The 27,039-nt window shown below is 34.8% G+C and overlaps 1 pseudogene; it reads right to left on the bottom strand.

Moving 5' to 3' along the window:
• Positions 1 to 10,830: 10,830 nt before the first annotated feature.
• Positions 10,831 to 23,681, bottom strand: LOC113288930 (annotated as a pseudogene).
• Positions 23,682 to 27,039: the final 3,358 nt, after the last annotated feature.

Genomic DNA, 27,039 nt, shown 5'->3' with positions numbered 1-27,039 from the left:
CAACTTCCAATCTCTTTTTAGTCGAGAACTAGAAACTATGCTTGAGAGAAAGCAAAAGTGTTTAATATAAACTTCAAGACTTTCAAATTCATTCTTGAGTTTGTAAAGTTTTTTTTTTTTGGTAGTTTACTACTAATGATTTTCACTCATTTGAGTTCACGAACTCAAAAGTTTTAGTTTATGAATTTATTGCTTGTAGAACTCAAAAACTAAAGTCAACAAGTCAATTGTGTTCGCAAACCTAAATAGGTAAGTTCATACACCTTTTGTAGAAATTTTATCTGGTACCTTTATGACATTTGAGTTTGCGAACCTAAAAGGGTAAATTCACGAACCTAGTGAAGAAAAATTCTCCTGAGACTTAACGCTATTTGTGTTTGTGAACCTAAAGGATGAATACTTCATTTGCATTTGTGTTCTCGAACCAGTAAATATTTTGAATTTTATTTTCTCTCTTATGAGTACGAATTCATCACCAGAGTTCATGGAATAGAAAGATTAATGGGGCAACCTAATACACTATTGGTTTTGGACTAATTCATTCTTCTTTAATTTTCAAGGAAAAACTTTTCACACGTTTACGAATTGTTTTTTCTTAACTAATTCCTTTGCTTGGAAAGTTTTAAGTTCTTTCTAAGAATTTATCTAACATGATATTCAAGATTTTAGATCTTCTTCCCGACAATTGCTTTTTTTAACATATCGTATATTCTTAGTTATTTGAAGTTATTTTTTGGTGGAAATAATGAGTAAATAAGATAGTCAGTCTTCACATACCTTTATTGATGAAGTTCTCCCACATGTCTTCATTGTTCTTCAGATTTGAATCTTCGAGGGTGTTCACTGATTTCTCATACTCAATTACCATGCTCTAATCCTAGGCTGAGACTGACTTTAGTATACTATTCCCTTTGTCCAAGGTATATAGAAGAAAAATTCAAATATCTTATATTAATAAAAATATATGGATTTCAAAAATATCTTTCATCTTTCCTATATTATCCCTTACTTTTTGATAAAAACTAGAAATATAAATTAATGTTGGTGCAATACTACTACATAAATAAGGGTATCTATGGAAAAAGCTATATGTGAAACAAAACTATGTTTATATAAATGGACAACCAAAAACTATGTCTAGAAAACTTGGATGAAGAGAGTATAAATCAACATATAGCTTAGGTCATCTAACATTGATAACAAGTTTGACATATCAATACTTATGGGTTCAACCGAGCGACGCTCTAACATGGATCTTGATTTCAAAGAGTTGATACTTGATGTTTTGGTCTTTTCCAGTTTGATGACTTTTGTTGCAGTATATCTTTTCCATTAATTGTAACATCAAACTTATAGTGAGAATTTTCTAAAAAAATTCCTCAACTACCCGATCGTAGCAGTGACACAACCTATAGAAATAAGATGGATCTAGGAAATAACCTAGATGGCATGGTCTATAAGACGGCTCTGTAGGGACTGGAATTTCATAATCGAATCAAGAATGTGAGAATTTTCAATGGACCTAGCTCGACAATTTGGGTTGACGCATTGACTGGACCACCTCTTTTGATGGCAGGTTGCTGGCCGCCTTTCCTGGGCTTATATGGTTGTCTACTCTCGTCTTCACCGTCCACTTCATCGTGTTTATTTCTGACTTCTGTTGTTTTGTAGATAAGCTTGTCTTAGTCATTTCCTTAATCTGAAGAAACAAATTTTTAGCCTGGAAAACTATAAGATGTGGAAAACCAGAATGTATATAGTTATATAATGTAGATAACTGAGTACTACAAACCATTATTTTGCCAAACATATTTTTCAGCTCCATATTGGCCGTAGTCGAATATTGAGAATCTTCACAATCCTTCATAATCACCAGAATCAAAACAAGTGGGAAGGAGATCAGTTATGCTCCTCACCAATAACTATTCCAATACCGCGTCAGTAAAATTTTATATCTAAAGAACAGAAAAACATGGGCCAACATATTTTATCTTGTACGAATGTTCCAACCGAAGTAACACCTTTCTATCCCCGAGTTCCAAAAACACAAGCTAACTGTTTCAGCTATGCAGGTAAGAAAAAGTGTCCGAACTATAAAGACGAGGAAAAATAACCAGAAGAGTGATAACTGAAACATTAGGAGGTAAACTGTAATCCGGATCATTGAAGTCGAGGTTGTTACATGAGAAGATTTACAATTCTCATTTCCTTGAAAATGATGATATGCGATTAGCTGAATAAGAGAAAAATAGTTTTATGCTCCTATATGATTTAAGTTCGTAGGTACCTCAGGTGTGGAAGCTAAAAGAAGTGGGGAATAAATTTCTTGGCCAGTCGTTCAACGTTGCCCAGTTCCCAACTGGTTGAGATTCATATAATAGGTACCTCGTACTTGGAGAAGTAAGTAATTTAGAGAGATCTTTTGAAACTTACATGATTGTTTTCTGGTCCCACCTATGAGCTAATGTCAGCATACATATTGTAAGTCCTTCACAAGTATCATCTACGCATACGTTCTCGCCAAGGGATTCACCCACACCTCTAACGTCATTAAACATCATACGTTTTTTTCAAAAGAATATAACCAATTAATATTATATGTGAAGGCATAAAGGGAGCAAGAAAGAGATTGGGAATGTTGTTTATGGTTATTACCAGCTAGGCATGTTACAAATACATATACATGCAAAAAGGTCTGGTGACAGTGAGGACATCTATTTTCTCAACCATAAGAATGTTGTAATACCTGTAAAACATTATCTTCATTTCTCCATCTTTGACACTGGCTCCTTAAGTGGTGCAATCAACCAAAACTGAGAACACTGACTTCTTATCCGATGTAAACATTCTTAGATAGTAGTTCAATATGGATCAGAACCATCCACATTCCTTCTGTTTGACAGGGATGTAAATTTTCAGAACTTCCATTAAAGGAAATGATGTACAGATATGCACATTTTACAACCACAACATTAGATTAGAGCTTTCTGAGCAGGTGATTATTAAACATAAACACCTGAAAGGGTATCATACTTTTAGGTTCTTGCGAACCTTATCTTTAGCCACAAGAATAATTGCTAAAATTGCATAAACGTTGCCACTTACTGGATAATAATTTCCAGCTACAGACTGAGTAATTCAAAGAGACCAGTCTTCTCTGTAATCTCGAACCTGCAAAGAATAATTCTTACATATTTGAGATGAAATATTATTTAACTGAACGACTACGCATTTTATAAGCTCTAAACAAAAATATAAACATGTATTGACGACTAGGTAATAGAAAGGAGCACATAAGGAACTAACACAGATGCATAGTTTCATACTCAAACTTTTAGAGAGAAATAAATTATGTGAAAATAAACCCGTTTGAGAAAATCTATCCCAGTAGTTACTGTATGAAATGTCTTTTTTGTATCCATATTCATCGTCATCCGCGTAATCACCTCCTTGCCAACACCATCATCTATAGGTATTGGGCCAATCTTTTCCCCAGGAAATTGTCAGAATTGGACACATTTGAGATAACTAAACTGTAAACCCAGTACTTAAAAAACCAGTGTTCATACACTGCGGGTCTTGGAAAACGAAGCAGTCAACTTAAGTGAAACATCGAGAGAGTGCATATCCTTCGAATCTAAGTGAAGAGACTTATTCACCCGAGTAGTGTAAATCACAGATGAATACTCCTCTCAGAACGTGGTTAAAGACATCAATATAATAAAAGAAAGAAAGAAATTATAACCAGCAATAACCCAAAATCATTATCACCACAAACTTGATATATATCCATGGGATGAACTATTGATGAACTTCTTCAACAAGTGGACCATGCACGATTTTCAAAGGTACCTGAAATTTATAAATCAAATCTAGCAAATGATTTTTTCTGTGTAAGATCGTACATGTACACTCTTTACGGTAACCAGACAAGTCGACGCAAAAATGAATGCATAAAATTATTGGCTTACTGATCTAGAAACAATCACGTCATGGGAACTATTCGGGAGAAATATATAAGCATTAGAAGCCTGAAAGATTTAACACATTACATACCATAAATTAATTTGTTGACTTAACCAAAGCTTGAACTAAAATTCTTATACCGATCTTAGATGTTACATACATGTGGATTGCTAGCTACAGTGCTTGAACCATATCGGAGATAACTTTGTTGAACTGACACATGACCTGATGAATCCCAACAATCATCACATCAAAACGTGTGTCGGAGGATTCTGAGTTCCTTACAATTTACGCAAAATATAGAAATGAAACTCGGATACTTATTAATATTTAGGTCATCACAAACACCTACAAAAAAACCAGAGACAACTTTCATTTGTTGGATTAAGAAACAACCTACCCTGACATATTTAAATCCCCTGGTCCAATCTCAATTGTGTCATTCTCTGCAGTAGGATATTCTCTACTCATGTTTCTCCTGTCTTATTCCAGTTAACGATGAAGTAAGTATTCCATCCTAGAGGTGGCACAAATACTCCAAATAAGAGCCAGTATTTTGGAGCTTGCTTCACTGACAATCCCAAGCTTTTATATAAAAGCTTCTTAAACTCTTAGTGGCATTTTCCATCTCCACTAGCTATGACCCAATCGTGTTTCTTTTAGAATCTCTTACAAAAAGATTGGGATTGTTTGCCTAATAGAGGAAATGTTGTACATATATGTAAATTTTAAAACTACAACGTTATCTACAAAAAATTTGTGTTTACTAAGAAATTGTTCGAGCTTCTGAGAAGGTAATTGTTAAACATAAAATCCCGCACGAGTAGCATACTTTTAGGTTCTTGCGAACCTTATCTCTAGTCACAAGAATAATTGCGAAAATTACATAAACGTTGCCACTACTGGATAATAATTTCCAGCTATGGGCTGAGTAACTGAAAGAGAACAGTCTTCTCTATAATTTCGAACCTTCAAAGAATCATTCTTACATATTTTAGATATAAATATTATTTAACTAAACGACTACGCATTTTATAAGCTTTAAACAGAAGTAGAAAAATCTATTGATTACTAGGTAATTAAGAGAAATGAGCACATAAGGAACTAACACAGATGCATGGTTTCATACTCAAACTTTACGAGAGATACATTGTGTGAAAACAAACCCGCTTGAGAAAATCTCTCCCATTAGAATCTGTGTAAAATGTCTTTTCCAAATTCATAATGATAGTATATGCCAAAAAGAAAATTAATCATATTGCATTGAAAAATATATGTAAAAAGATATTCATCTACAAAGACGAAAGTTTATATAATTACACATTCTATTTTTCACACATGGGAAATATTTTGGCAATAAAATTAGTAGAACTACAAATTGTAAATGTACTCATATGCTTTTTATATGAAAATGGAAGGAAATGTTAATTAAAGAATTTGAATGTGTAACAAAGAATTTACAACTTGTAATATGGGTAAACATTTATTACCTTTTTTTAATTTTTTTATATGAATAAGAAACATTATTTCTAATAATTAGTTACAAAACAATATTCAATTTCATCGACTCAAACATAAATATTAACATGTATTTACAATATCGTTCAAGAAGGTTTTTTAGAGTGAATACTCGATTGAACCCACGTACCTTGGTATGTTAAGTTTAGATGGAAAACTTATTTCTTGATTTAGCCTATTAAAGTCAACTTAGGTATGGAATAACATAGGTAATATAGTCTTAATATTTTCTAAGTTACTCAAGAAGAATGAAAAATTGAAGATCACATGAAGATATCAATTTGAAGAAACTTCATCGAGGTAAGAAACGAAGACCGGTCTTTCCTTTATAATTCTTCTCCATTCTGTTTATCTATATATTTAGCTTTTGCTAAGTCTAGTGATGTTTCGACTTCCAAGCTCGTTCTCGCCGAGAGCTCGAAACTAAGCTTGAGAGAAAGCGCAAGTGTTTTAATATAGATTTCAAGACTTACATATTTATTCTTGAGTTTGTAAAGTTTTGTTTTTGGTAATCTACTAATAATTATTTTCACTCATTTGAGTTCACGAGCTCAAAACTTTGAGTTTATGAATCTATTTCTTGTAGAACTAAAAAACTAAAGTCAACAAGTTAATTGTGTTCGCAAACCTAAATAAGTAAGTTCACAAACCTATTGTAGAAATTTCTTCTGAGACCTTTTAGACATTTGAGTTTGCGAACCTAAAAAGGTAAATTCGCGAACCTAGTGAAGAAAACTTCTCCCCAGACTTAACGTGAGTTGAGTTTGTGAACCTAAAAAGGTGAGTTCGCGAACCTAGTACAAGAAAGATTCCCTAACGACTTTTTGAGCATTTGAGTTCGCGAACCAAAAGGTTGAATACTTCATTTCAATTTGTATTCTCGAACCTATAAAGATTTTAATTTTATTTTCTTTCTAACGAGTACAAATTCATCACCCGAGTTCATAGAATATTAAAATTAATGAGTCAACCTAATACACTATTGGTTTTGGACTAATTCATTCTTCTTTAATTTTCAAGGAAAAACTTTTCATAGTTTACAAATTTTTTTTTGTTAACTAACTCATTTGTTTGGAAAGTTTTAAGTTCTTTCTAATAATTTATCTAGCATCATATTCAAGATTTTAGATCTTCTTCCGGACAATTGCCTTTTTTTACACATCGTGTATTCTTAGTTGTTTGAAGTTATTTTTAGTAGAAATAATGAGTAAAAGATAGTCAGTCTTCACATACCTTTTTTATGAAGCTCTCGCACATGTATTTGTTGTTCTTCATATTTCAATCTTCGAGGGTATTCAGTGATTTCTGGTACTCAACTACCATGCTCTAATTCTAGGTCGAGACTGACTTTAGTATACTATTCGCTTCGCGCAAGTTATATAGGTGAAAACGTCAAATATCTTAGGTTAAGAAAAATATATGAATTTCAAAAGTATCTATCTTCTTTCCTATATTACACCTTACTTTGTGGTGAAAAATAGAAATATAAATTAAAGTTGGTGCAATACTACTATCTTAAATAAGAGTATCCATGTAAAAAAAACTATACATGAAACAAAACTATGTCTATATAAATGGACAACCAAAAACTATGTCTATAAATTTGGTCAGAGAGAGTATAAATCAAGATATAGTTTAGGTCATCTAACATTGATAACAAGTTTGACATATCAATACTTATGGTTTCAACCGAGCGATGCTCTAACATGGATCTTGATTTCAAAAAGTTGATACTTGATGTTTTGGTCTTTTCCAGTTTGATGATTTTTGCTGTAATATACTTTTTCCGTTAATTGTAACATCAAACTTAGAGTGAGATTTTCCTGCAAAAATTCCACAACTACCCGATCATAGCAATGGCACAACCTCTAGAAATAACCATGATTTTAGTGGCAGAAACATGGGTCATGCTTATGGTGGTCAGAACAGCTTCCAACAGACAATGGTCCGAAGTTTTCTTAGATTATAATTCACAAAAATCTCATTCATTTCAACTCACAATCTCGATCGAGACATCATTGTATCTTCCAAATATGATCAACAAAATCATAGGCCTACGGCGGTCCATTATGCATCATGCAATCCACTATATTTATAGAGAGGCCAACCAAACGGCTGATGCACTAACAAACCAGGCGGCAGACATAAGTCAGCAGAGATATTTTGAAACTAACTTTTGGGAATATGTAGCCCCTACTTCTTAAGATTACATAAAATCAATGACTCCATGTTTTAACGTATCCACGCGCAATCTCTTTTTAGTTTAAATCAATATAATATGCTTCGGGAAATTAATAAATAAAAAAAAGGATTTGGATCAAAGTTTGATCTTTTTCTAATGACATATTGATATTCATCATATTTTATACGAATTTACTAGGAAGGAAGCAATTTAAATTACTTTGAAGAATGCTTAATTCGTTAATTTCAAATGTTCTTACATAAAAAAGTACAAAAGTAGATAGCTAGATGGAACTGGAAAACAGTACATACAAAACAAACGTCATTCTTATGCTTCTAAAAAATAATTAAAAAAAACATTAAAACAATTATGTGAGGCTCTGGGAAATAGCTTAGCCGGACCATTATACAAGACGGTTCTAGAGGGACTGACATCTCAGAATCGAATCAAGAATGTGAAAATTTCCATTGGTCATAGTTCGACAATTTGGGTTGACGCATTGATTGGACCACCTCTTTTGCTGGAAGGTTGTTGGCCGCCTCTTATGGGGGTAAATGGTTTCTACAATCACCATCCACCATCCACTTCAATGTGTTCATTTCTGACTTATGTTGGTTTGCAGATAAGCTTGTCTCTGTCACTTCCTTAATATGAAGCAACAAATTTTTAGCTAGGAAAACTATAAGATGTAGAGAACCAGAATGTATACAGTTATATATAGTAGGTAATTGAGTATTACGAATCATTCTTTTGCCAAACATCTTTTTCAGCTCCACATTGGCCGTAGTTGAATACTCAGAACCAACCTTCATAATCACCAGAATCAGAATAAATGGGAAGGAGATCAGTTATGCTCTTCACCAATAACTATTCCAATACTGTGTCAATACAATTTTATTTCCAAAATAATAGAGAAACATGGCCCAACATATTTTACCTTGTATAAATGTGCCAACAGAAGTAACACCTTTCCATCCTCAAGTTCCCAAAACAAACAATCTAACTGTTTCAACTATGCGGGGAAGAAAAAGTGTCCAAACTATAAAGACGAGGAAAAATCACCCAAAGAGTGATAACTGCAATATTATAAGGTAAACTGTAATCCGGATCCATTGAAGTCGATTTTCTTACATGAGAAGCATTCCAGTTCTCATTCCCATATAAAAAATGATATGCCATTAGCTGAAAAGTGAAAAATAGTTCTATGCTCCTATATGATTTAAGTACAGAGGTACCTTAAGTGTGAAAGCTAAAATAAATGGGGAGTAAATTTTTTTGCCAGTCCTTCTGCACCAGCTTTTCCCAATTCCCAACCGAATGATATTCATATTAATAGGTGCCTCGTACCTGGAGAATTAAGTAATTAAGAGATATATTTTGAACCTTACAAGAATGTTTTCTAGTCACATCTATGACCCATTGTTAACATACATACTGGAAGTCCTTCACAAGCATATACGCATACTTCACCCACACCTCTACCGTCATCAAAAATCATACGCCTTTTACAAAAGAATATAACCAATTACTATTATCTGAGAAAGCATAAAGGGAGCAAGAAAGAGATTGGGAACACTGTTTAAGGTTATTACAGACTATGCATGTTACAAATACATATACATACAAAAAGGTATGCTGACAGTGAGTGCTCCCTTTTTCGCGACTCTGCCTAGTGGAACAACAAGTTTTTTCTCGTATAGATAATCTTCCATCAAAGACTTCCAAAACGTAAAGTTTTTCCCATTATAAACTTTAACCCTAGCTACCATACTTCGTTATTATCACCCATAAATCCCACTCCAATCGTACCAAAATCTCAAGGCTCTGATACCATTTGTCGAGAAATCCTAGTCGAACTGGTGCGCACGATTCTTATAGAACTCTAACAAACACGGAATAAACAGGATCTTGGAATATTATGATGATTAATAAGTAAACTAAGCACAAGCAACAATCTATAATACAAAAAAGAAGGGGTTTGATCCTTGGACGGTCGGATAACATTTTGAGAGACAAACATTGCATCCGATCATCCCAGTCTCATCCCAACAATTGACATCTGACGGATGCAATATTTGTAGCCTCTTTCTTTATGAATGTAAATTTATTATTAATTAATGGATCTCCTCATAAATCAAGATATTAAATAAAATATTAAATACTAAAAATATTACAAGGGGCGAGAATACCTAACCATACATCTACTCCTTCTATTCAACGGTTCAAAGTGAAATCATTACAATAAGTTTTTATAGCATTTATTGGAATAACGAACTATCACAAAAGAATGAGTAGATGTATGATTCAGTGGCAAGGTGAATTTGATGGGAAGTGAGATATATACATACACTATTACTTGAATGATTCAGTTGTTGGCTTTTCCGAGTCTTATATGGCTGATTCTGTTATGTAGTGTATGCACAGACATTATTTTGACTTGAAACAAAATAATATAAACTATCCCGGAAATAATCGATTAGTAGAAAAAAAATATTTTTATATAAGTCATAATTCAGGTCAAAACCGTGTCATTACGGCACGGGTTATTTCTAGTAACAAACGAGAAAGAGAAATCAACTCATTAGACACAAGAATTATAGTGGTTCAACAACACATACAACATGTAAACCCTTGGTTGTACCGCAATAATTCCTCAAGAAGATAACCTTGTCTCTTGTTCCTCACCAATATATGCTCTCATCACGAAACCCTAGTTTTTTACCCCAAAATTTATACAATTGTAATTTACTCTCTTCAACTCTTCGCAAGGCCTAACAACCTATAAGTTACAAATTTGGCCAACAAGAATCGTAGTCGTCTTGGAAACCCGTCCCTAAAATACTGAACCAAAGAAGGAAAAATAGGGACCCAAAAAGTCGTTCGTGAATCAGGTTACGTAGGTACATGTATTGGGAACTTGTACCACCCTTTGGTTCAAGAGGTAAGGGCCTCATGGTACACGTACCTGGTAAGCTTACCATCCCAGTTCACGAGCTCCAAAACTTTATGGTACGCGTATCCCCAACAGTTCACGAAATTCAGAAGCTTATGGTGCACATACCCAGTACGCCTACCCATACAGTATGTGAACTAAAATACTTAACAACCTCATCTGACTCACTGGCTGCGATGGATGAATAAAAAGACATAGATGGTCATGGAAACTCTCTTATTGATAAATATAAGTTTGTTGAGAACAAGGTCAGCTGATAAGGAGCCAAGGTTATTATTCTATATAATTATTTCAGCTAAACCGTACAAAGGGATTTGCATCTTAGAACCCAATCAAGAATATGCGGATTTCCATCGGACCCAACTCCAAAATTTGGGTTGACGCATCGACTGGACCACCTCTTTTGCTGGAAGGTTGTTGGCCGCCTCTCCTGGGAGTAGATGGTTAGTTGTTTTCGGCTTCCACCGTCCACTTCATCTTTTTCATTTCTGACTTCTCTTGGTTTGTAGATAAGCTTGTCTCAGTCAATTCCTTGATCTGAAGCAGTAAAAAAATATATCCAGGAAAACTATAATATGTAGAGTACATGAATGTATGTAGTTGTATAATGTAGGTAACTGAAGAATCTGATATGAACGAACCGTTCTTTTGCTAAACATGTTTTTCAGCTCCACACTGGATGTAGTTGAATACTCAGAATCTTCTCCAACCTTTATAATCACCGAATATAGGACAAATGGGAAATAGATCAGTTATGCTCTTAAGCAATAATATCGTGTCAATATGGTTTTATTTCTAAAGAACATAGAAGCACGGGACAACATATATTACCTCATACAAATGTGCTAACCGGAGTAACACCTTTTCATCCTCGAGCTCCTAAAGTAAACAAGCTAACTGGTTCAGCTATTTGTGGGATAAAAAGTGTGCGAACTATACAACTTTACAAGGAAAATCACCTGAAGTGTGATAACAGCAACATTAGGAGGTAAACTGTAATCCGGATCCATTAAGGTTGTGTTTGTAGCATGAGAAGTATTCCAGTTCTCATTTCCCTGCAAAATTGAAATGCCATTAGTGGAATCAGAGTAAATAGTTCTAAGCTCTTATATGATATAAGTTAGGAGGTACCTCGGGTGTGAAAGCTAAAAGAAGTGGAGAATAAATTTCTTGGCTAGTCGTTCTGCGCCAGCACTGCCCAGTTCCCAACTGGTTGACATTCATATAATAGGTACCTCGTATCTGGAGAGGTAAGTAATTATCAGAGAGCTTTTAAACCTTATAGAGAATATTTTCTGTTCATATCTATGACCTAATGTGTTAGTATACATGCTGTAAGTCCTTCACAAGTATCATCTATGCATACAGTCTCGTCAAGGGCTTCGCCAACACCTCTACCGTCATCAAAGATCATACACCTTTTGTAAAAGAACATAACCAATTAATGTTATCCAAGGAATAAAGGGATCTAGAAAGAGATTGGGAACACTGTTTATGGTTATTACAAGCTATGCATGTTACAAAAACATATACATACAAAAAGGTTTGCTGACAGTGAGGACATATACTTGCTCAACCATAAGAATGTTGCTATACTTGTGAAGCATTATCTCTATTTATTCGTCTTTAATGCTAGCTTCTCCAGTGCCGCGGTCAACCAAAACTGAGAACTCTGACTTCTTATCCGATGTAAATATTCCAAGGTTGAGCTGAAACCAACAAATAATAGTTCAATATGGATCCTAACCATCCACAATCGTTTTGTTTGACATGGATGTAAATTTTCGGAGCTTCCGTTAAAAGAAATGTTGTACATATATGCACATTTTGCAGCCAGAACATTAGCTTCATAATATTTTTTAGTGTTCACTAAAAATTAGTTCGATCTTTCTGAGTAGGTGATCACTAAACATAAACACCTGCACTGGTAGCATACTTTTAGGTTCTTGCGAACCTTATCTTTACCAACAAGATACACATAATTGCGGAAATTGCATAATGTTGTCAACTAATAAAATGAATAACCGAATAATAATTTCCAGCTATGGGTTGAGTAACTGAAAGAGACCAGTCTTCTCTATAATCTCGAACCTGCAAAGAATCATACTTACATATTTGAGATGAAATATAAGTTAACTTAACGACCGTGCATTTTATAAGCTTTAAACATAAATAAAAATGTATTGATGACTAGGTAAGTGAAAGGAGCACACAAGGAACTATGAGTATTGATGCATAGTTCCATACTCATACTTTTAGAGTGAAATAAATTATGTTGAAAACAAACCCGCTTGAGAAAATCTCTCCCATTAGAATCTGTATAAAATATCTTTTTTGTATCCATATTGGCTGTCATCCGCGTAATCACCTCCTTGCCAACACCATCATTTGTAGGTATTGGGCCAATCTTTTCTCCAGGAAATTGTCAGAAGTGGACTCATTTTAGTAAACTAAATTGTAAACCAGGTACTTAAAAAACCAGTCTTGAAACACTGTGGGTCTAGGATAACGAAGCAATCATCTTAAGTGAAACAGTGACAGAGTGCAAATCCTTGGAATCTAAGTGAACAGACTTACAGTGAACTCAACCTCAACATGTTCTTTGTCTTTGTAAAGTCTCGTCACCTGAGTAGTGTAAATAACATATGAGTACTCCTTCCAAAGTGTGGTTAAATACATCAACAATATGGAAGTGTGGCTAAGTAATACAGACCCATTATCACCGGATACCTGATATATCCATGGGCTGAACTGTTGATGAACTTCTTCAACAAGTGGACCACGCACGATTTTGAAAGGTACCTGAAATTTATAGCAAGTGAGTTTTTCTATGTAATTAAGATTGTACATGTACACTCTTTACGGTAATCAGACAAGTCGATGCGAACATCAATGCATAAAGTTAATGGCTTACTGATCTAGAAACAGGCACACTGGGGCACCATTTGGGCGAAATATGTAAGCACCAGAAGCCTAAAAGATTTAACACATTACATACCACAAACTAATCCGTTGAATTAACAAAAAATAGAACTATAATTCTCATACTGGGATTAGTTGCTACATACTTGTGGATCCCCATCTCCGATGCTTGAACCATACCAGAGATAACTTTGTTGCATTGGCACATCGACCTGATGAGTCCAACAATAACATCAAAACGTGCGCATAAGGATTTTGAGTTCCTTACCGTTTAGGATGACACAGAAATGAAACTCGGATAACTATAGATATTTAGGTCATTGCAAACACCTACGAAGACACCAAAGACAGCCTTCGTCTCTTGAAACAGGAAACAACCTACCTCTGTTTTAGAGTTGACCATTCGCTTAAGTTGACCAGATGCCAATGAAAATGACATCTTCAAGTCCCCTGGTCCAATCTCAACTGTATCATTCTCTGCAGTACCCTTAACTGGATGGAGATTTTCTACTTTTGTTTCTTCCGTCTTATTAAGGTTAACGATGAAGTAAGTATTCCATCCTAGAGGTGGCACAGATACTCGGAATAAGAGCCAGTATTTTGGAGCTTGTTTCACTAACACGCATAAGTAAACCTTTGTATAAAAGATTTGTAAACTCTTAGTGGCATTGTCCATCTCCACAAACTGTGAACCAATTGTGTTTCCTGCAGAATCTCTTACAAAAAGATTGGGATTGTTTACCTAATAGAATGCAGAGATCGAAAACTATTAGAAGAAAATATAACAATGACAAACGAACTTTGTTTCCTAGGAACGCATAAACTAATTAAAAGGGAATTATAGTTTTAGTACACACAAAAGAAATTACTCACAGGAACCCCAATGATGTCGGTGCGACTCCAGCCAAGAGGATTGTAAGCTACCACAACCTGCAGAAGATACAAAGTTATTAGCATAGAGATTCGTCGCTGGAGGTCTTCACCTTAGTAAAATATGCATGGAATAGTTATACTTACCAAGCCCTTCCCTTCCGGTAAATCTTCCTCGGTTGATGGACAATAACTTATATTCAGCAAAGAACACTGTTATGTGAAACACATAAACAAGGAACGCCAATTTAAGATACAATACCTCATGATTCACGAGTCATGCATGCTGACACCAACGAATAAGATTAAATACACTCTGGTTAATGGCTTGAAGGATCCTGACAAAATGTGTTGCGGTGCCAACTCCTCAACATATTAGTTTCCTTATTTACTCATTCTTAGTTTAATTCAGTAGTTTCCTTGTTTAGATAGACTTCTTTAATTTTTAGACAAGTTTAGTTAATACTTGATAGCCAAGTTTGATTAGATATAAATACTTAATCTTTGAGCTTCTAAAGACACTTCCATCAATACAAAAACTCAGTTCTATTATTGTTTAACATAGTAGAGGTGGCTAATCCCCACAAAAAAGAGATTTTTATCTTAGGATTCTAATACTTAGTGTTCTGTTACCGTGTTTTGGTTTAGAACCCTAACACCTGGTTCAGAGCAAGGTTTGTTCTATTCATAGATTTTTAGCATTTTCTTTTTATCATGACGATTGTTTAGATAACTGAAGAAGTTAAGGGTTTAAAGGATAAGATACATGATTTTGTAGATGCTTTAACCAAACAATGTATGGAAGATCTTGAGAAAGCTAAGGTACAAGAAGGTATTGATAGAGCTAATCGTAAGGAAGATATAGCTGAATTTACAAAAGCTACTACAACAGCTATTACAAAGATATTCAAGACTGAAAAGCAAAGCCATCATGGTGTTCAATATCAGCATACTATTAATGGTAATGGCGGAACTGAAACTGTTGCCACTATTCGCACTGGTACAATCAATTTAAAGTTTCCAACTTTTGAAGGAGTTGATCCTGAAGGATGGATTTTTCAAGCTGATCAATATTACAACTTACATGGGGTAACTGAGAATTTTAAAATACCAATAGTTGCTGCTCATCTTGAAGGTGATGCAAATTCTTGGTATCAATGGGTTAAGAAGTCTCTTACTACGCCAACATGGGAAGAATTTTGTTCTTTGCTTTGTAACGGATTTGTAGATTATAAGTATATCAATCCTAACATTGCTTTGACTAAGTTATCTCAAACAGGTACTGTTCGAGAACTAATTTATGAATTTGAGAGATTATTAAATCTTGTGCATGATCTTCGTACTCAATATCTCATTGATCTATTTATTGTTGCTTTACGAGTTGATATTGGTACTGGTTTTGAGTTTGCTTGAACCGAAATCATTGCCTGAGGCTTTCAAAAAAGCTATACAACAAGAGGATACTATACTTTCAGCTTCTTCTATTTCAAAACCTTATTATCATACAAATCAATTCAGGCCATCAACAACTACAAACTCACAGCACAGGAAAAATACATTACCTCTTGGAGCTAAGAGATTATCATGGGAAGAACAAAAAGAGAAAAGAGACAAAGGTCTTTGTTTCAATTGTGATGATTTTTATAATCCTGATCATTTATGTGCAAAACCTAGATTGTTAATTTTAGATGTTGTTCCAGATATTACTGACAGCGTTAATCAGCCTTTTAATGAAAAGAGTACATGTGACTAATGATAGTGATGTTGTTCAGTAGGAACAAGAACTTAAAATTTCTTTGAACTCTCTAATGGGTTCTACTTTTACTAATACAATGAGAATTACATGCTATAAAAAAGCTAAACCTCTTAAAATTCTAGTTGATTCAGAAGCTACACATAATTTTATTCATCCATCTCTTTCCAAACAGTGTGGTTATAGGATTGAATCAAAAAATTCTTCCTTATGTGTCACAATAGGTGACAGAGGTCAATTGCATACTCATTGCTCTTGTTTCAATGTGTCGGTTAAGTTGCAAAATTATACTTTTCTGGTTGATTTTCATCTTTTAGACATCAGCGGATGTGATGCAGTTTTCGGTGCTCAATGGCTACGTACTTTGGGACAAATAACATGGGATTTCGACAAGTTGAAAATGCAGTTCAAAATTGATGATGAGGATGTCATTTTAATTGGAAATAATTCTTCCTCTGTAATGATTATGGATGCTTCTCCAATGCAACGTTTATTTGCCGAGAGAATTATGGTTTTCTTCTTCAGCTATCATCATTAAACACTGCAATTAATGCTACTTCAGCTGTGCCACCTAAGATTCAACAGTTACTCTCTGAATATGAAGATATTTTCAATATTCCATCTATTCTTCCTCCTAAACGTTTGCATGATCATCATATTTCGTCACATCCTGGTTCTTCTCCTATTAATTTGCGACCAGATCGTTATCCACACTTTCAGAAAGATGAGATAGAAAAAATTGTATCTGAATGACAATAAGATGGTTTCATTCAACCTAGCTCTAGTCCTTATCCTTCTCATATCATAATGGTACGTAAAAATGATGGTTCATGGAAAATATGTGTGGATTATCGTGCTTTAAATAAATTGACTATCAAAGATAGATTTCCAATTCCAATGGTGGATGAATTGTTAGATGAATTAAATGGTGCAACCATATTCTCTAAGATGGATTTTCGTTTTGGATATCATCAACTCAGAGTACATGAACCAGACATCCCAAAGACAACATTTCGCACTCATGATGGTCACTACGAGTTTCTTATTAGGCCTTTTGGTCTTTCAAACGCACCAGCCACCTTTCAGAGCTTCATGCATCATATTTTCAGGCCTTATTTACGCAGGTTCGTGCTTGTTTTCTTTGATGATATTTTGATTTACAATCAGAGTCTTGCTGATCATATCACACATTTATCTTTAGTGTTTAAAATTATACGTACCAATAAGCTGTTTGTTAAGGAATCAAAGTGTGCATTTGCTCAAACTTCTATTTGGTATTTGGGACATGTAATTTCTTCTGAAAGAGTATCAGTTGAGAATGACAAGATACAATGCATTCTATCATGGCCAATTCCTACCAAAATTAAGGCACTAAGAGGTTTTTTGGGCTTAGCTGGCTATTACCGAAAGTTTGTAAAAGATGTTGGGAAAATAAGTGCACCATTGAATCAGTTGCTCAAAAAGGATGCTTTTGTTTGGAATGACAAGGCCACTGCTGCTTTCAAATGACTACAACAAGCTCTAACTACCACACCAGTTTTAATACTTCCAGGTTTCTCAAAGAAATTTGTGTTAAAATGTGATGCTTCAGGTAATGGATTAAGTGTTGTTCTAATGCAATCAAATAGACCCATTGCATATTTCAGTAAGCTTTTATCTGGAATTTTTTTAAATCTCTCTATCTATGATAAAGAGACGCTTGCTATTGTTTCTGTAGTTCAAAAATGGCGACCATACTTACATGGGAGACATTTCAAGATATATATAGATCATCGTAGTTTCAAGTGTTTTTTGGATCAAAAATTATCTCCCATAGAACAACAGAAATGGTTATCGAAATTATTAAGATATGATTATGAGATCATTTTTCGTCAAGGAAAAGAGAACATTGTAGCTGATGCCCTATCACATCTTCAAGGCTCTGTTTTTCTAGTTTTTGCGCCAAATTTTCTGGTCTTACTAATATTATACAAGATTATCGTAATGACACGACATTGAGTGTTCTTATTCAACACTTAAGTGACAATGCTAATTGTAAGCTCAATTTTTCATATGCCATATGTCCGTCAACTCTCGATGGAGTTTTACATTCCAAAGGTCATATAGTTGTACCATCATCTTCTACTGGTGCACTAAACTACCTGAAGAGTTTCATTCGAATCCTATAGGTGGTCATTCTGGAATTTTACGCACCTACAAGCGTTTATAACAAAGATTTTACTGGAAAGGTATGAGAACTTCAGTTAAAAACTTTATCTCTCACTGTGATATTTGTCAACGTAATAAGTCTGAGGCAATAGCTCCTCCAGGACTGTTGAGTCCTTTACCTATACCTACTGATATATAGTTGGACATATCAATGGGATTTTATTGATGGATTTCCACCTTCAAATCGAAAACTTCTATTCTGGTGGTAGTGCATAGATTATCTAAATATGCACATTTTATTGCCCTCGCACATCCTTATTATGCCAGCTCTGTTGTTGAAACATTTGTGCGTGAAATAGTGCGTCTTCGTGGCATGCCAAGAAGTATTGTCAGTGATCGTGATCCCATATTTATGAGCAATTTTTGGGAGGCACATTTTGCTTTGCTGGATACCAAATTATGCAGTAGTTCTGCATATCATCCCCAATCAAATGGGCAAACAGAGGTAACTTATAGAACATTGAAATGCTACTTAAGATGTTTTACTGGAACAAAACCTAGTGATTGGTCAAGATGGTTACCATGGGCATAATGGTGATATAACACAAATGTTCATTCAGCAATTCAGATGACTCCATATCAAGCAGTTTACAGTCATCCACCACCAACAATCTCATCTTATTTACCATGTTCTACATCTGTAAGTGTTGTTGATTCTAATCTACGTGCAAGAGATCATACTTTAAATCTTTTGAAATCACATTTACAAGCTGCTCAATTAAGAATGCAGACTTGGGCTGATACCAATCGTACTGAGCGAAATTTTGAAGTTAATGACTTGGTTTTTCTTCGCACACAACCATACAGACAAAGCACAGTTTCCACTCAAGCTTACTTTAAACTTTCTCCTAAATTTTATGGCCCTTTTCGTATTTTAGAGAAGATTGGTGCAGTGGCTTATAGGTTGGACTTACCTACTACAAGTCGTATCCATCCAGTGTTTCATGTTTCAAAACTGAAACTGAAACTTGGCTCTTTAATTGTTGTATATACAAATTTGCTAGTCACAGTTGATTGTGATAAGTGGAACCGGATAAAATTTTGGAATGTAAAATGTTCAAGAGAGGGAATCATGCAGGCACTAAATGGTTGATCAGGTGGAAAGATCATCCAACGGAGGAAACTACTTGGGAAGATGCTGATGAACTACTCTTACACTTTCCAGATTTTGATGTTTGAGGACAAGCAATTTTTCGAGCAGGGTAGGATGTTGCGGTGCCAACTCCGTGGCATATTAGTTTCCTTATTTACTCATGCTTAGTTTAATCCAGTAGTTTCGTTGTTTGGATAGACTTCTTTAATTGTTAGACAAGTTTAGTTAATACTTGATATCCAAGTTTGATTAGATATAAATACTAAATCTCTGAGCTTGTAAAGACACTTCAATCGGTACAAAAACTCAGTTTTATTATTGTTTAAACACAGCAGAGGTGGCTAATCCCCATAAAAAAGGATTTCTTAGGGTTCTAATACTTACATATTCTGTTACAGTATTTTGGTTTAGAACCCTAACAAAATGCAACCTCTAAACATACCTTTTCTGAAATGAACCGAAAATTGACGTATCCTATTACATTTAGCCACACTGTTTCTTGTAAGATATTGGTCACAATATCACTACTATACTTGTGAAAAATGAAAAAAATTTAATGGTCCCCAAAATATAACGTTTCAGGCGTTCAGCGGTTCTCTCCATGTTCCCGAAAACCCAAAGCAGCTGAAAGACTTCCTATAGAACCCTTACCTTTATGTTTCCATATCTACCGTGTAGGGGTTGGTATTGATTATTGTCTAAATTTTGATATCTAAGACTACCCATTATCTACAAAACAATAGGTCAAGGAATTTCCGTTCACACTCAAGCATGTGCAGACACTGGCCAGCATTTCTCATTGCAATTAAAGATCTAAAGGTGTCTTACCTGGGAAAATTTCATGTCAGGAGTTGCACATGATTGTCCTGAATTTATCAAGCAAGACAAAGCCAAGTTTGCAACAGCTTCTGCCTATTGTAGTTATCACAATTGAATAGACATAAGTAAATAACTGTTTACAGGAAGTGAAATAAATAAAGCAAAAAAACAAAACTGCAGGGAAATGATTAAGAGTTGGCAATAAACCTCAGAAGCCCCGATAGCAAGCCGCTTTGCATAGTCATCAGTTGTATGTTGTTTTGCAGTGCCAGTGACAGCATCATGATGTTGTGCAATTCCTAAGGCATCTCCTAAGCTAAATGTAGTAGGACCAGAGGACCTCCTTCCAGATAGAAAATCGAGTTGACGGGCAGCCTATTTTAAGAATACATTCTTTTAGCCCATATTTTTAGCTTTAACTTTATTAAGTTACTTTAAACCCAACAAAGAAACAAAATACAAAAATATCTCATGGGGAAAGAAGGTCTGGAGAATCCATCCTTGGCACATTTCAGATTTTCAGACTATTTGATACCATACAGTTCTAGTTAGTAAAGCTTTTTCGTGTCTCTAATCTGACGCAAGACACTCCTTGCTGCATATTGATACATAAACATAAGTAAGATATAATACCAAAGAGTATCCACTCAGCACACGAACATGTCGCTTGAGTGCAGGTCGGCTTGTAAAATAACCTGTCCAATAAGCGTTTGCACTGTCTGCGTACCTGTATGAATATTCAAGTTAGATAAAACAAAAATAAATACTAATCAAAGTAGTTTTATCGATGAGGAATAATAATGCTCACGGGAAGTAGTCATCGGTTTTCAGTGGCCAAATTTCATTTGCTGCGTTTTTAGCGTCAGTGTAAACTGATGGAGTAGAATACAATGCATTAACTCGGCCATCCTGTTAAACTAGCATCAGTTACATACACATGCACTAAATTAATTTAAATTATAAATATCGACAGCTTCTCTATGGGCTGCTTGAAAAAAAATTGTATTCTCGAAAGAGGTTGTGAGTCTGCACGCATCTTTCTATCCACTATACCTTGTTAACATAGTGGATTAATTTGCCCATTTGCTTGAACCAAGATTCAGCGTACTGGTACTCAAAATCATCTCCCATTGTCCACATGATATGATTCGTACGCGTGACGTTTGCCTGTTAAACATGATTCAATAATTAGGGAACCACCCATCTAAAAAAGCATGAACAATAAAAAAACAGCTCCAACTCCATACTCAACAAGATAGATCGGAAATATTCAAATATAAATTTCAGAATGAAAGTTTTATGAACTGTGAAGCATACTTGAGCAATGGCAGCACCGACGAAATCATTTACACGTTCAGCAACGTTGAAGTCGTATAGAAGAGGATTATCCTGTAAGTCCAATATGTTAAGAAAGAGTCTGATACTTTTAAAAGTTAATCAATTTAAAGTACAACACGACCACATATTGTTGAGAAATGGTACCTGCACAGGTTCAACGTTACCGCTCACTTCAAAATTGAAGCCAGATGGGGCGCAATAGTGGACAGGAAAAGCGTTGGCGAAAATCTGCAAATCCAAAAATTAGCCATTGAGAGAGAGAGAGAAAGAAAAGGGATTTCACGGCAAAAATAGAGTTCCTCACCTGAGCAGAAGAACCGAAAGTCTTAGAACAGCGCCATATAACTTCAAGAGACTTATCCAACTTGCGTTGTGCTCTGTCCTGGTAATCAACTCTGGCAAAATGCAAAGAATCGAAACCAAGCTACAGAAATCCCAAGTATCATTCAGTAATCAGAATAATATAAAAGGTGAGATTTTCAAAATCCACGTAAACCACTATTTCATATGACGCTTGCAGACAAGTGAAACGAAGACTGGGACATGGAGCTTTTACCTCGGCCCCGAGTAAGTAAGCTTGCACAGCTGAGTGTCCAAATGGATCAATCTGCCATCCAGAACGAGGTGTCTTGTTAAATTGCTGCTTTATAAGTCGATGGCCTAGAGTGGTTTGGTCAATCATATCTATGTAATGCTTTGCTGCTTCATCATGCATACACCAGCCACCATTTCTGATCCAAAATATGTCAATTACAGCCTATCACAAAGATACGAAAGTCAAACACATCGATTTTTACAATACTCACACGAACTCAAGCTGGCCTGAATCCACTAGCTTCCTCACTATTTCCTGTGTTTGCTCATTTTGCTCCATCCACCATCGTTGGAAAAATGCCTATTAGCCAGAACCGGGAGAAAAACTTAGATTCCTACACAAAACTAGACAGCACTGCAAAAAGTAATAATAACATAAAAGGTATACTTAACGAAATCGAGTATTGGCATATTCTTTGATGGTAGGAAACTAGTAGATTAGCATTTGCTGAAGCTAAAATATGGAGAAGAACTAATTTTGGTGGGAGATGGTGCAAAAACTGTCTACAATTTGACAGGTTAGATTGTCCATACTTGTGTTATCTACAATTACTAAAGAACACCTAGGTTGAAGGTAAGAGTGCCAATCAGCTCTACCCTATGCAACGAGGCATCAAATTACTCGTCTTGGACGTTTTAGCTGTTTCCATCATGCCCAAAAAATGCACACTATGCCCCTAATTCCCTATGCGTACATGGTTACCATTTCTTACACTCTCATACAGGCTCAGAGTAAGATGATGTAAAGGCTAGTGTCATTTAGAGAATGATCTATTATCAAGTAGAATAAGATTGAACCATATGTTGTCAGCATGTGATCCCTAGATACAATGTCAATAGTAAAGCTTAAGAAAAACCAACAGTAAGAAGTAAATCAAGATAACAACAACCAAAAATCAGTATCAATTAGTATAAAATTACCTGTTCAGCAAAAATAAATTTCCTATCAGGATTCCGAATCAAAGACTCGACCACTGAATCCAAAGTATTCTCCACACAGGCACCCTGATCAAAACCACCAAATTCAATCAACAAACAAAAATTTGAAGAAAAAAGAAAGCTCAAATATCATCAAATTAGATTTAAATTCTTCAAGTTACAAACCTGTATAGAGTTATTGGATCCAACATAATACTGATAAATTGTCTTTAACCATCCAACATCATCATGAGAATGTGGAACCAAATGAACATTCAATTTCCCTTCAACAATACGAGCATCAGTATTATACTTAATAAAACTACCTTTACCAATTCCAAGAACACAAACAAAAACTAAAACCCAGAAGAAAACAGACACAATCTTGATGGAAAACATTCTTCTCTCTGGGTTCATCAAAATCCCCTAAGTATTTCAGAAACTCATCCAATTTATAATTCCTACTACCCAACACATTAAATAATGATCAGAAAGAAAGCATCAGTGATTATTTCAAAGAATGAGAGAATACAGACAAAGGAATGGATATTTCCTTTTGACATTTACTAACCTTAGCCGGCTTATGATTTCTTCCAATTTTACACTGTGTAACTTTTTGGAGTTTTTTGAAATCTTGTTTATGAGAATTTATGTCACTCTGTCGGCCTTTAAAAACATCACCTTTATGATCCACCAACTTTATACAGTTGTGTTAGAAAAACAATAAAAATGAAAAATCCAGCTGATAAACTTAAAAGTTGGAATAGTGAACTGCCCAGTGTTGGTGATGCCAAATGATAGCAAAAACACTAGCTAGAAGAAACCATAAACTTTTACCAACTCCCTTACCGCACCCAGCCAACCTGAAAATATATTACCCTTATGTGCCACATTCTCTCTGAAATCACCCCAAGAATAAAATCGCCTAATTGCTCCTTTAGGAAGGAAGATTTTCAGAGAAAGTATGTTCTCCACTTGAGCGTGCAGCTGATAATCGCCTGGGTAAGCTCCACTCACGAGGCTTTCATCTCCCTTCTTCTTTTCAAAATTATTACGAGCCCACTTACCAGAGCATTGTACGACTTTGAGGTGTTCCGTTTGCAAATTGTAGAATGTAACACATTTGCCATCAAACCAATACAATAATAACTGATCAGAGAAACTTAGCATACGAGTAAGAGGAGGAGGTTTAGTAGTATTTGCGCCTAACTACCAACAGAACCGTTTTACGCCTTCCTCCTCAATTTGAATATCGAAGATCTCCCCTTTACTCCAAACTTGATTGACCTTATCCTTTAATATATACAGATGCACCTTAACAGAACAACTACAAGAACCACCACTACTCCGATCATTACAATGATGACAGTTTATCAGTTCAGAACGCGCAACACAAGGACATCCTTTAAACTCCACAAGATGAGGATGAACCACTGAATCCCGGTGCTCACTAAGCGTTAATATCGGGTGTGTTAACATTCTCATTGTGGATGTCGAACGACAACAGCATCTCAATCTTAATATTCTTACTAGTGGCACTACTGTAGGTTGTCCTCCAAAAATGAGATGTAGTTGCAACAGGTTGTGGATTCATGACTTTAGCTCCTTGATGCTCTTTAAACTTTTGGAAAGCAGACTTCCAATATTCGCGACTTTCGTCTAAATTTTGTTACAAATTAGCTAATGCAAGAGCTGGATCCTCGCTTCCAAAACACTTCAATAAAGCAAGGAAAAAAATTCTCCCAACATCCCGAAATATAATCTTGCATCCACTTGTACCATTTGGACGGACTACCAACAAGGTGATTACTAGCTACCTTCACAAAATTTTCCGGTGGAATTTTACGAAACTCAAAAACTAATTGTGCTTGAAACAACCGACCTTCGGGATCTTCTTCATCAAATGTTTGGCATAACAATTTGTTTGCGCTTCTCTGTTGGTACATACTGACATGGAAATTTGATGGATTGCTGGGCTTGTTTTCACGGTTAATAGGATAAACTGTGGACTTCACGGGCTTAGATGAATGGGTACCGCTGCTGGCACTGGTTACAGATATAACTTTTCGGAACTAAGATGGAAAAAATAAAGAGGACTTTGCTGTTTAGTCCAGTAAACCCGATCAGGGTTATTGGCTAGTCCAGCGGCAAAATATATTTACTCCCTAGTCCAAATTTTTTTTGAAGAGAGTAAAATTATCTACTAATCCTAACATATAATATTGCGTATATTAATACATATGTTACTACATATGTAGTATGTAGTAATAACATACGTAGTATGTAGTATACTAGTTACTAGTATATCGTCAATATGTAGTATGTAGTATGTAGTATACTAGTAATATACTAATAGTAACTAGTACTGGTACTAGTAGCAATATGTTATATATTGATACTACATATTGATATATTATATTAATACTACATATTAATATTGATACTACATATTGATATGTAGTATGTTATATATTGATACTACATATTAATATGTAGTATCAATATTTTATGTTCAACACTGTCATGTTATGTATATAATGATACTACATATTGATATTGATACTACATATTAATATGTAGTATCAATATTTCATGTTCAACACTGTCATGTTATGTATATAATGATACTACATATTGATATGTAGTATGTTATATATTGATATGTATACTAGTAGTAGTAGTAACTAGTATACTATTTATTACTAGTATAGTAAAGTAGTTACCTAATTCACTAGTAACAAATTAGTAAGATATTTTTGTTACTGCTAGTATAGTACATATTAATATGTAGTATCGCTGTATTGATATTACTAGTATGTAGGAACATACTACTAGTAACATTTACATGTGTTGATACTAAATAGACCTGGAAGGGTATTTTATTTAAACAATACACTTTATAATTTCCAAGAAGTTTTTGGACTAGAGAGTAAATAATTTAGTCCAGAAGTAAATGTTTTTCACGAGTGGACTAGCCATTAACTGGGTCATGAAAAACTGGACTAAACAGTAATTCCTACGAAAATAAAACAGACCCGTTAGAGACGTGCAAGATGCAATAATTACTAGCTATCTAGGGATAGGGTTCGATGAAGTTAAGAATCAGATGATGTGTTGTATGAATGAAGGGTACGTGGACCTAGGGTTATTAATGGATTTGAGAGAAGTAACAGGTGTATGCAAAGAAGTGATGCTGACGAAAAAGCTTAACCATATGTGAATGTGGTTAATGTGTGGTGATGCATGCAGGACTAAACCTTAATTAAATAACCAATAATAAGCTCACTGCTCACCCAAATATGATCTGTAGCAACTCGTGGATCTTGAAGTCAATGATAACCAAGCAATATGAATCTTCGACCCTGTGTAATCTTTTTTTTTTTTTTTCTATAAAGATGGAAGGATAATAATGGTGGTGGATGAAGCGACGGATGGCTGATGATTATGATGATAGTCGCCGAAGTTGGATAGTAACGACCTTGCTCTGATAAGAAACGATTTGTTTTTTATTCACGGCCAGCAGCTCAAGTTCAAAAGGTCATGATTCTAGTAACCAATAAACCAAATAATAACACTTTTCTTAATATTTTTCTGATTAATTATTAATGAATGAAAAGATCTATTTATAGGCTACATTACTTGGAAAATAAGAAAATAAACCCTAAAAAGATTACTTTTAATATAGATCCTAATTCTAATAAAATACATATTTTTCATAATAAAAACTCTTAATAAATTAAATAACTAAACATTAAGCTATTAAACTTGTTGTTGTCGCGCTTCGCAATGGCTAGCCAAGGTGGTTTCCATAACTTGGATAGAGTTGACCCATATAATGGACCAAAAAGACCACATATGCTCCAGTGCCGTATCGGGTCAACAACGTTGAAATGATCGATAAGACG

The sequence above is a fragment of the Papaver somniferum genome, chromosome 6, assembly GCF_003573695.1.
Source record: "Papaver somniferum cultivar HN1 chromosome 6, ASM357369v1, whole genome shotgun sequence".
Classification (NCBI taxonomy): domain Eukaryota; kingdom Viridiplantae; phylum Streptophyta; class Magnoliopsida; order Ranunculales; family Papaveraceae; genus Papaver; species Papaver somniferum.
Note: the sequence above shows the minus strand (reverse complement) of the source record. Positions and strands in the feature narration are given on the sequence as shown.